This window comes from Pteronotus mesoamericanus, unplaced genomic scaffold, assembly GCF_021234165.1.
Source record: "Pteronotus mesoamericanus isolate MK-2021 breed Mesoamerican mustached bat unplaced genomic scaffold, CSHL_Meso_final contig_100, whole genome shotgun sequence".
Classification (NCBI taxonomy): domain Eukaryota; kingdom Metazoa; phylum Chordata; class Mammalia; order Chiroptera; family Mormoopidae; genus Pteronotus; species Pteronotus mesoamericanus.
The window spans coordinates 10,319,966-10,331,451 of NW_026554999.1; the positions used below are offsets into that span (position 1 = coordinate 10,319,966).

The window sequence follows — 11,486 nt, forward strand, 5'->3', positions numbered from 1 at the left end:
TTTTTCTCTCTTTTTGGTTTTTGGCACTGCCATGATGTAAATGTTGGTGTGCTTGAAGTTGTCCCAGAATATTCGTATACTATCCTCATGTTTTGGGGGGGGATTCTGTTTTCCTTTTGCTTTTCTGATTGACTGTTTTTACTTCTTTATATTTCAAATTGTTGTTTTGATTCTCAGCTTCTTCTATTCTACTATTGATTCCCTGTAAATCATTTTTCATTTCAGTTAGTGTCTCCTTCATTTCTGACTCATCCTTTTTTATGCTATTGAGGTTCTCACTAGGTTCATTGAGCATCCTTATAACCTACAGAGAAATAAATTGCTTATCTCCATTTTGTTTCATTCTTTTTCTGGAGTTCTGTTCTTTCTTTTGAGATATATTTCTTTGTCTCCTCATTTGTCAGTCTCCCTGTGCTTTTTTCTATGTATTAGGTAGAGCTGCTATGCTTACCATGCTTGGTAGAGTGGTCTAATATAGTAGGGTCCAGTGTGACAGCCTCCCCAATCAAACAAGCTGGACACTTGAGGTACACCCAATGTGGTCTATGAATACCATCATGTTGTAGTTGAGCCTTGATTGCTGTTGGCATACCAATGGGAGTGATTTGCCCCCAGGCTGATCAGCTTCAAGGACTGGCTGAGATCACTGACCTTTGAGATTTGGCCACCAAGGAAGATCAACTATCTGTGCAGGGGCCCACCCCACATAACAATGCTTATTTCAGCCAGGCTCTGGTGCCTGCTAAGTATGCCCCTTGAACGTGTCTCTAGTGGAAGTTGTTGGGTAGTGATGCTTTGACATGGTCTGAAGTTGTCCACTCTGTGTGCTGGCTCTGGGGCCTTCCTAGAGGTGTGACCAAAGCTGACACCTCTGTTCTGCCCAGGACCACTGGTACTGAGTACAAAGTAGTCTGCAGCTGACTGCGAATTGTGCTGGGCTTGTAGGTGCCCATGAGGGGCCAAGCTGCAAACTAAGGCAGGTTGATGCTAATGATATGCCTGGGGCCACTTAGTTAGAGGTATGGGGCACAGGATATACAGAGGCCTGATGCTACTTATTTGAGAAATTTTAGGAAAGTCTGAAAGATGAGCCAACTCAGGACATTTTTATGGAAAAACCCTTTGAAACAGCATGGGTGGGCCTAAAATTTGGGTGGGGTGGGGCCTCAGGAAATCACTGGGGTGGAGCAAACAGTGATAGCCAAGTTGATGGAGCCTCAGATATGGTGTCCACCAACCGGCTTTGTTGGGAGAAGGGCTCAGCAAAAGAACAATGGCTTCTGCCAACCTTTCTGTCTGGGAGAAAACTGCCCCTCCCATCTCTTACCCTGATGCCAACACTCAGTTCCTACTTGTATGGCTCTGGTGCCTTTCAAGCTATTGCCCCAGCACCGGAGCTCAGAGGAAGTGAGTCCTAGTAAGTTCATGCAGGCCCTTTAAGAGGAATTACCTGAAACTCCAAAACCCTCTTCCTCCCTCAGCCTCAATCTCCACTGGTTTATACAGCCAGAAGTTATTGGGACTTCTCTTCCTAGTTCTGGAACCCTAGGCTGGGGTCCTGTTTTGCGGCTGGAACTCCTCACTTTTCAGGTGAGACCTCTGTAGCCAATAAATCCGTCATGATTTTTATCCATTACCCAAATGTGTAACCAGCCTGTTCTGCTTCTCCACCCTTCCTATTAGTCTCAATGTGGCTTCTTCTTTATTTCCCTTTTTGTAGGATTTCCATTCATCAGATTTCAAGTGGTTCTCAGTTATAGTTTTAGATAAATAAGTGAATATATTTGTATGTATACACACACACACACATTGAAATAGCCTGTGAAAAGTATTGTAGATTGGTAAATTTTGACTTTAATCTAGTTGTAAATCTTTCAGAGCTTAAATTAGGACACTTTAGTGAGTAAAGAGAAAACTATTTTAGTAGTAGAAGAGATAGCCTGTATTAGGTTTATAATAAAACTAAAGAATGAGCTTCCTCAGTCATGACATCATCAATCTGGCCCTATTATTTGCTTGGAATTCCCTCTTAAAGTTCACACTTGTCTTAAAGTGTTTCTTATTGTTTTATTTTTACTGTATTATATTTTCTACATCATGTGAATGTTGACTTTCTCCTGTGACATAGGCATGGTAGTTATTCTTTTACAAAAGTTGAACCTGATGCTTAAGAATAATGTCAGAGTCAAGACTAAGCATTTTAATACTATATCCATGCTTCTTTTTTTTGGTCATACTGGTAAGAGATAAACAGAAAGTCATTAATATGAAAGAATCCAGTATCTTGAACTACAAGTTAAGGAGATAAACATGATGAAGGTACAGCAATAGTGAAGAATTTTAAAGCTTACATTATAAAGGTAAATTTGAATCTAGAGCTCTGCATTCCTCTGGGCATAGAAGCTCTTTTGTTCCTTAAACAACATGCCTCTAGCTATTAAATCACACATAAAAACAATAGGAGATTGAAGGTCAATGGAGAGGCAGCTGAGTCTGTTGAGATGTAAGGTTCATGCATAACCTATAAAAGAAAGTCATATCTACTTTGAGAGATAATTACAGAAGGAGACCTTACAAATCCCTACTAGTCTATTTTATTACCTTAACAGTCTACAGTCTGAATTTATTTATTTACTTATTTTACCATCATATATAACTTTAAGCCTGTTGATGAAAAGAAAATTTAACAGTTATTAAGTATTTACTTTGGGTCAGCACTTGCTTTACTCTTCACATTTGTGTTTCCAAATGATCCTCCCAACAATACTGTGAAGTAGGTGTATGGGATGGGACTTTTATTCTTGAGAAGGTAAATAATTTGTACAAGATTATTGGGATTTTTAGACAGGGTTTTCTGATGCCAAAGCCCATGGATACAGAGCATTTCTTTGTACTTTCTATGGCATTGTATTTATATATGAAGTAATAAAATAATTTACATTTATTTACATCCGGATAATTTCTGACAGGTCTCATCATCTCTGGCAATTATCAGTCTTATAATTTGAAAACTATATCCGGCTTGCAAAATATATGTTAAGTATGTTTAAAACTAAAAAAAAACCAGTTGGTTGCTTTTCTAGAGTAAATAATGACTTTGTGTCAAAGAAAGAAAAAAGATTAAAAATAAAAGATATGCTGAAGAGAATTAACTTTAAAAATACATAGTGATTGTTTTTCTAATTTACTTGAAAATTCAGATAAACATATGCTTTCATAGTAGTATAGAGATATTGTAGATTCTCAAAGTGAATTTCAGAGAAATCTGTGTCAGACAGACTTAACAGTCCATATGATCGAACACCTGTGTCCTTTACTTAGCCTTTTTTTATTTTGACATATGAAAATTTAGTGCTGTGTTTTCACCATCAAAACATATGATCTTTATGCTAAGCAAAATAAGCCAGGGGGCGAAAGACAAATGCCATATGATCTCACCTATAAGTGGAACCTAACCAACAATACAAAGATGCAAGGAAAATAAGACCAGCAACACTGAAAGGAAAAGAAATCAACAGAGACAAGAGGGAAGGAGGGAGGAGGGGCGGGGAAAAGGAAGGGAAGGGGAAAGTCAAGGAACATATAGCAAGGACTCCTGGACAAAACCAAAGGGGAAGAGCTGAGGGAGGACAGGAGAGAGGGGACAAGGGAAAGTGGTGGGGGTAGGCAAAGACAAATGTATTTGAAAAAATAAATTAAAAGAATGCAAAACCAAAAAAAACAAAAAAAACCATATGATCTTAGTCTTTTCTTCCTTCCTTTACATAAGGCCAAAAGAGAGACTTTGGCTTCTTTGACAACTTTAAAGTAGACTCCAGGAATGTCACCAATAGCATGACCTTTGTTGCCAAGTCCAGCAACCAGAACTTTATCATTTTTCTCAGTAAAATTCAAACCACCATCATTGGGTACAAAGACTGTGCTCTCTTTTTTTTTTCTTTTTCTTTCTTTCTTTTTCTTTTTTTTTTTTTTGCCATTCTTGTTCATCAGGACCCTGACATACTTCTTGAGGGCAGAATTTGGCCATTTGGCTTCAACCCCTGCTTTTACCAGCACTATTCTCTTCTGTGTGAAGTTACTCCAAAATGGATGACCTTCAGGGCTGTGCCCAAAAGGGCTTTTTTGGACTGTTTATCATGCCCCTTCTGGTCTTCGGATGGATCTGGAGCTTTCTGGCAGTACATAGACTGTGACACTTGCCAGTCCTGCTGGTGCCACAGACCTGAGCAAAAGAAAGAAGCAGCACAGGAAGGAGCCACAGCCACTGAGCATCTGTGTCTTTAAACTGGGTAAGTGTGACTATGAGACAAGTATAATTCTAGTTATAATTGTGTACTTGGTGTACTATATAAAATTCTTCTCCACAACATATATTAAAGGTGTTATTTCCAGAAAGTACATTTATTTCCATTTCTGGAACTGAAATTCCATTAAAAGTAAACATTTTGTTACTCTTATCTGGGTGTATTTTATTGTCTGTGTTTGAAAATAAGGCGCTGTGAATTTATAACAATTCAATGAAGGCAGGATATTTCAAAAGCCTGATTTGAAATTACAAAATGATATACAAGTACTTTACCAGTTTAAAAAAACCTTGGTTGTTTATCACGTGGCACTTTACACACCTGTGTTTCGAATATGCTTTTGATGTTGCACATCTTAAGCTACTTCAGAATTTTAAAAAAGATGTATCAGACTTTCCCCCAAATTATCAAATGTTATACAGGGTATAACCTGTACCAAAATCCTTTTATGTATTCTCATATTACATTCTCAAATAGATTAAGTAGTAATATCTTTCATAGGCTAATATCTTCCATGTAAATACATTTTAATTATGCTATGTTACCATGATATTAATTGAATTTCAATTTGGATTCAGTAGTTTTTCTCTTGTGTATATGTGGATTTGTATCGTGTTGATGTAGTCTGAGATACCTGTAGGGTTCATGGCATAAATCCAGGAATCTGGCTGAAAATAAGAAAGTTTTCTTGAATATGTTAATGAATAGCAAGATTAATAGAAAACATGCTAAATAGACTGAAACATTAGATTAAGCGGAAATATTTATTCCAAAAGTGAAACCTGTTATCTGCAGCAAATCCAGCATTCCTTAAATGAGAGGCACAAACAGAAATTCAATAGCAACATTTACAACCTTTACTTTAGTGTTAGTTTCTAGGAGTGACCTTCCCTTACTGTTTACACCTCGTTTACAACTGTTACATTATTTTAGTGCCCTTGTTTTTGCATGACCATGAAAAAGGTGCATTACAGAGTAATTACACGACACTGATGAGGACCTGGGCATTGCATAGCATAAAAAATATAGTGGTAAACAAGAGCAGTAAACAACTGATAAAGGGATGATTCATAGTAGGAAACGACACCATCTGTGGCTATTATCTAGAAGATACCATCTGATGATATAAAAATTTCTGTATTTGTTCTTGAAACATGACCTAATGTGGGCTTTTGTATTGTAACCGATCTTTGCCCTTCGCGTCAGCAGCCAGGGTGATGTCACATTTCAGTAACCTTAATAGTGCTCATAGAGAAACAGGCACAGTTGACTGAGTGTATGGTATGTCTCTAAGATCAAATTGTCATGCAAGATTAGAGCACTGGTCCTCTTTTACGCTGCCCTTTGCTTCTACCTTTCCCCTTATTGACTGAGAGGACAGACATGACTGGATAAATTCCAGGAAGGCGATGGCAGTTTTGGGGAGATCAAAATATTTAAATTCAGAAAAAACTAACATTTCTGCCTACTTTTAACTTGGATAATAATGGAAATTATAAATGATTTAGAAATTATCAAGTGCATTTTGGAAAAATATTTGTAATTTATTTCAAATATTCATTTATATACATTTTGAATAAATTATTCAGTTTTTAATTTTATAGATTTTTTTACTCTAAAAAGACACCTCTGTGTTAACATATTAGTTTCTAAAATATATCTAATTGTTATGTCTTCCTAAAGCAAATGTAGAGATAGTATAACTTTGTGATGTTGTCATGGTACTGCCTCACTTCCACGCTTTCTATGCAACACATGCGTTAACATATCCTATAGTTTCTATGATAAGCTGTGAAAATTTGAATGTAGACACCAAAAAAGTAATCATGTAAAAAGTCTAAGTATTTCAGGAACCCATTAAGTAGGAATATTTTTAATTGGATATTTGATATAAATACCTCAAATTAAATTTGTATTTAAAAATCAAAACTAAAGAAACTACAATATAAACACTGTAATGGAGTCTAAATCCAAAAGGAATAAAATGAAGTAAAAGAAGACAAGATCAATATTTAATTAATATACCTTATGCTCCTGAGACTACACCTTTTTGAACCTTAGTCTCCTCATATATAAACAGCACGTTTGAATGTGGTGATCACTTATTTACCTCTTAACTGTGAACTCACTGAGGGCAAGGGTCTTGTACTCAGTAAGTAAATACTTGATATATATTTATTGAGCAAATAAGTGATATAAATAGTAAGTGGAATAACAATTTGTTCATAGTCCCATCTTTTCCATTGAACAGTCATTATTAAACAGCAAAGTTGGAAAATTATAAGAGATCATAATCTCATTCAGTGGAAATTATACTTCCACTGAATAAAACATCCAGTGACATTCATGATCTAAAGTGAGTTATGTTCAATGCTTGTACTATTTTCTTATTTATACTTTTATCTTTCTAGTTCTCTATCTAAAGATGATTACTATACAGACCATTTCTATATCACTATTTTGCAATTTGTTAAGAAGAGGTGAGTAAACTATCATGAAAAATTTCCCATAGGTTATAGCAGGGACTTTGTAACAATGATGCAAGACTGAAGAAAGCTTGGTGGAATGTAGAAGTTATCAATTATTGATTCAGATGAGCTATTTTTGGTCCCGTGGCTGGAGAGTGAAAGGAAGACATTACACAGGTTGTGTAGGATTTTGGAAATAAAGAGCAATGGAAGCCTAAGATTGTATCAGACTTCTGAGAGAAAACATTGATTCTGAGGAACTATGATAGTGATTTACTGATTCATCCCTTTGCCCTATGTGGTATTCTAGTTGCTACTTCAACCACTTTTTCCTTCCTTCTACTAACAAAACCACAGTTTTGCTGGAAGTGCCAATTTGGCCTTGGTAGAAAACATTTCTGAACTCCTGCAGATCACGGCCTTATAACATACTAAGAATCAATGAGCTGAAGGTTGAAGTTTTTGAATGGGTCTTTAGTGCTTCAAAACATACTATGAAGACAGTTCAAAGACCGGCAAAATGAGAAAAAAAATTGCAAATTATCTGATAAGGAAACTGTATCAAGAATATATAAAGAATTCTTAACAAAAAGAAAACCCAATTTAAAAATAGGCAAAGGATTTGAATAGACATTTCTTCAAAGAAGGTATACAATTTCCTAATGATCACATGAAATGATACTCAGCATCATTAGTCATTAGGGAAATGCAAATGCAAACCGCAATCAGGTACCACTTCACGCACAACTAAGGTAGCTGTAATAAAAAGACAGATAAGTTTCGCCAGGGATATAAAGGTATTGGAAACCCCATACATTCCTGTTGGACAGGGAAAATAGCACAACCAGTTTGGAGATCACTTGGTAGGTTCTCAAAAAGTTAAACATAGACTTATCATATGACCCAATAGTTCTGCTCTTAAGTATATAGTCAAGATTGAAAATATGTCTTTGAGCAACAACTTGTACATGAATGTTACAGTAGTATGTTTTGTACGATCTTGCAGGGGTAGATAGATCCCCATCCAAAATTTGGTTCATATTTGAGACTAATAATCACACACACACACATGCACATACACCCCAAAGGGTATGGAAGGGTGTGTTACTAACATTACTAACATGTAGTTTTTGGGGGGAGAGTAGGGTGGCTCCAATCAAGTCTAAATTGCCTTGAAAGAGCAGAGGAAGGAGGTTGGCTTGGGGGCTATGTGATGGGTAGGGGGAGAGCTGAGATGAGGGTTCCTGTGCATGGCCTGAACGTCCCTCTGATACTGAAGAAGCGAGCACCTGGGATTTCTTATTAGCTTTCCCAGATGAAGGGCTGAAAGGGGACAGGGAGGAGTAAGCCTTAAAAGCTGTCACAAGTCAAACATGCAAAAATGGAGCCATGATCTTTATTATACAGTATTTGTAATAGCCAAAAAGTGAAAACAACCCAAATGCTCATCTACTGAAAAATAGATAAAATATGGTATGTTTTATAGAATGTAATAGATTTGTCAATAAAAGGGGAATGAAGTACTGATACATACTACAACATGGATGAACCCTTGAACTGTATACTAAGTGAAAGAAGCTAGTAAAAACAACAACAACAACAAGAAAACACCTCACATTGTATGACTCTGCGTGAAATATCTAGTATATGCAATCTCTATAGAGATGGAAAGTAGATAAACAGTTGCTTAGAGATAGAAGGAGGATTTGGGAGAAATAGTGACTGCTAATGAGTATGGGGATTTACTTTAGAAGTGTTGAAAATGTTCTAAAAAAGGCTAAACATTAATTCTAACTATTATATTATCATCATGTTGCTCTCAATTTAGGTAAACTTTGTTTCTTATTTTTTTTATAAAATGTGAAATTGCTCTGTTTTCATCATTGCACTGTTGTGGTGATAATATGTATAAAATGTACTTAAATGATTTTTATTATTCACATTGTTAGATTTTTGTTAATTTGTGATTACTTAGAGGTTTCTGTTGAAGAATGTTTCTATTATTCCTCAGTCACTTGCTATGCACTTTAACCTATGTTATCTCACAACAACCATGCAAAACCAAATTTTTATGTTTTTACAACCAAAAAGATTGGCATTTGGGAAGGTTAAGTTTTCAAGAGGGTGCTGAAACACACAACTAGTCCGTACTTTTTCCATATATCACACTGTTTCTTACACAAAGGTTAATTGAGTATTTTTTAGACTTTCCTTTATCCACAAACAAATCTAAAAATGTGGCATGTGGTAGCTCCCAGTAAAGCATGAAATTATAAATAGCTTTGTTAAGTGGCACATCAACAAGATATTTAGATTTTTATATTGCCATATTTCATATTTTATATTTTATCTGTTTTTGATTCACACCAAATGAAAACATGACTTTGGTGGCCTCTGTAAAATATGTTCTTGCAAAAATGAAATAAGAGAGCAACCTGAAGTGGATTTACTTCAGGGATTTTATGAACCATCAACTCCACTTTCAGTTCACTCACCATGAAAGACAGATGCGATAGGTAAAAATGTAAGAACTTAGAGTGGTTCTCTGTGACATGTATGTACAGGAAAATCCAGGGCCAACTCTATAGCAGATTTCATAGTAACTGTATAAAGTTGTATAGAAAGCAGTTTTGGATGCTTAGGACATGAATCTCATAGATGTTTAGCAAATATTGAATTAACCATAAAATAATAGTTGCAAACTGGTTATTAAAGAAAAATTAAGAATATCTAAAATATATTACCCTAAATTGAAATAATAATAAATCAAAATATCTTTCACTTTCACTTTCAGAAGATAGTTCAGAAACACATTTGGAATGGTACAATATAAACGATCCAATAGTATTCACAGTGCCTAATTAAAAAATGCCTTTTATCTTCTCTATGCATTAACTTATTAAACAAGTGAGTTGAAAGCAATAGTAAATAAAGTAAATTCAGGGCACTTGGAATTTCCTGAAATTGAAGGAGGCAGTGTGATGTAAGGTTTTTGAAGTCAGAGGATGTGCACTTGCAGTTCAATTCTACGATTTTCTTACAGTACAACCTTGGACAAGCTGCTTAACACCTCCAGCCTCTGTCTAAGGGTGAAATAAGTAAAATATCCTTCACAAACGAATGTAACACAGACTAAATCAGCATTATATGTATGAGAGAATATGAGTGGTATCTGGCATATCTAAGCATTCAACAAGTGGAAGATCTAGCAGTATATTTTGAATAGCCAGATTTTCATAGTAAAATACGAAGTTGAAATATTGACAAGTTGGTAAATTGGATCTATACAGATGCTGAAAAATGATCATTCAGAATGAAAACCAGTTTTGACTTGTGCATAAAATATTTTTCCCATGTGATTTTCTGAAGAAATAATTAGTATACTCTACATTTCAGATACACAAAAGTGGTGAATTATTTCTCTTTATAATTATGTAAACTCAGGCCAAAATTTTTCTCTTTCTAAATGATCTGTTTCAGCTGTTGACCTAGCTGGACTTACTGGACAATAGCCATGTTTTGTCAATTTGTTTAACCAAGGTGTAATTTAAAAAGAATATCTCATTTTATATTTCATTAAGTAGTCACAATTTTTTTATTATATTTATTTTTTGCTCTTTAATTTTATATTTCAATTACATTGGCATTCAATATTATATTAGTTTCAGGTGGATATAACTATGACATTCTGGCCTCGATAAATCTAGTGCTGACTATATTCTCTATGCTTCACCTTATATCCCTGGAATTATTTTGTAAATACCAACTTGCACTTCTTAATTGCTTCCCTTTTTAACTCAGACCCCTAAAGCCTCTTCCGTTTTGGCAATCCTTAGTTTGTTCTCTTTATCTATGAGAGTGTTTCTGTTTTGTTTGTTTAATTTGGTGTTATAGACTTCACATATAAATAATTTGTCATTTGTCTTTCTCTGACTTATTTCACTTAGCATAATACCCTCTCAGTATTGTGTTGTTGAAAACAGTAAGATTTCATTTTTTATGGATAATATTCCAATGTAGATATATAACATCTTTTTTTCTTTTCATATGTTTATTTTTTAAATTGTTCTGTTACAGTTGTCCAAATTTTCTCCTGTTGCTTTCCTCTGTCCCTCCCCCCACACCCTGACCACCTGCACACACAGTCAATCCCCACCTGGTTTCCTGTCCATGTTCATGGGTCATTTATACTTGTTTTTAACTAGGCCTTCCCCTTCCTTCTTCCCTTATTCCCCCTCCCCTCACTCCTCTGGTCCCTGTCAGTTTGTTCCTTGTTTCCATACCACTAGTTCTATTTTGCTTTATTTGTTTGTTTTGTTCATTAGATTCCACTTATATGTGAGATCATACAGTGTTTGTCTTTTACCACCTGGCTTATTTCACTTAGCATAATATTCTTCAGTTCCATCCATGCTGTAGCGAAAGGTAGGAGTTCTTTCTTTTTTCTGCTGCGTAGTATTCCATTGTGTAAATGTACCACAGTTTTTTAACCTATTCATTTACTGATGGGCCCTTAGGCTGTTTCTAGCACTTGGCTGTTGTAAAGAACTCCGCAATGAACATAGAGATGTCTAAGTTCTTTTGAACTGGTGTTTCAGGATTCTTAGGGTATAGTTCTAGCAGTGGAATCACTGGAGCAAAAAGGCAGTTCTGTTTTCCACAGTGACTGCACCAGTCTGTATTTGTACCAACAGTGCACCAGGGTTCCCTTTTC

The 11,486-nt window shown here is 35.5% G+C and overlaps 1 pseudogene; it reads right to left on the reverse strand.

Annotated features, from left to right (window-relative positions):
- Positions 1-3,741: 3,741 nt before the first annotated feature.
- On the reverse strand, positions 3,742-4,658 carry LOC129074044 (40S ribosomal protein S23-like; annotated as a pseudogene).
- Between the last annotated feature and the right edge of the window lie 6,828 nt (positions 4,659-11,486).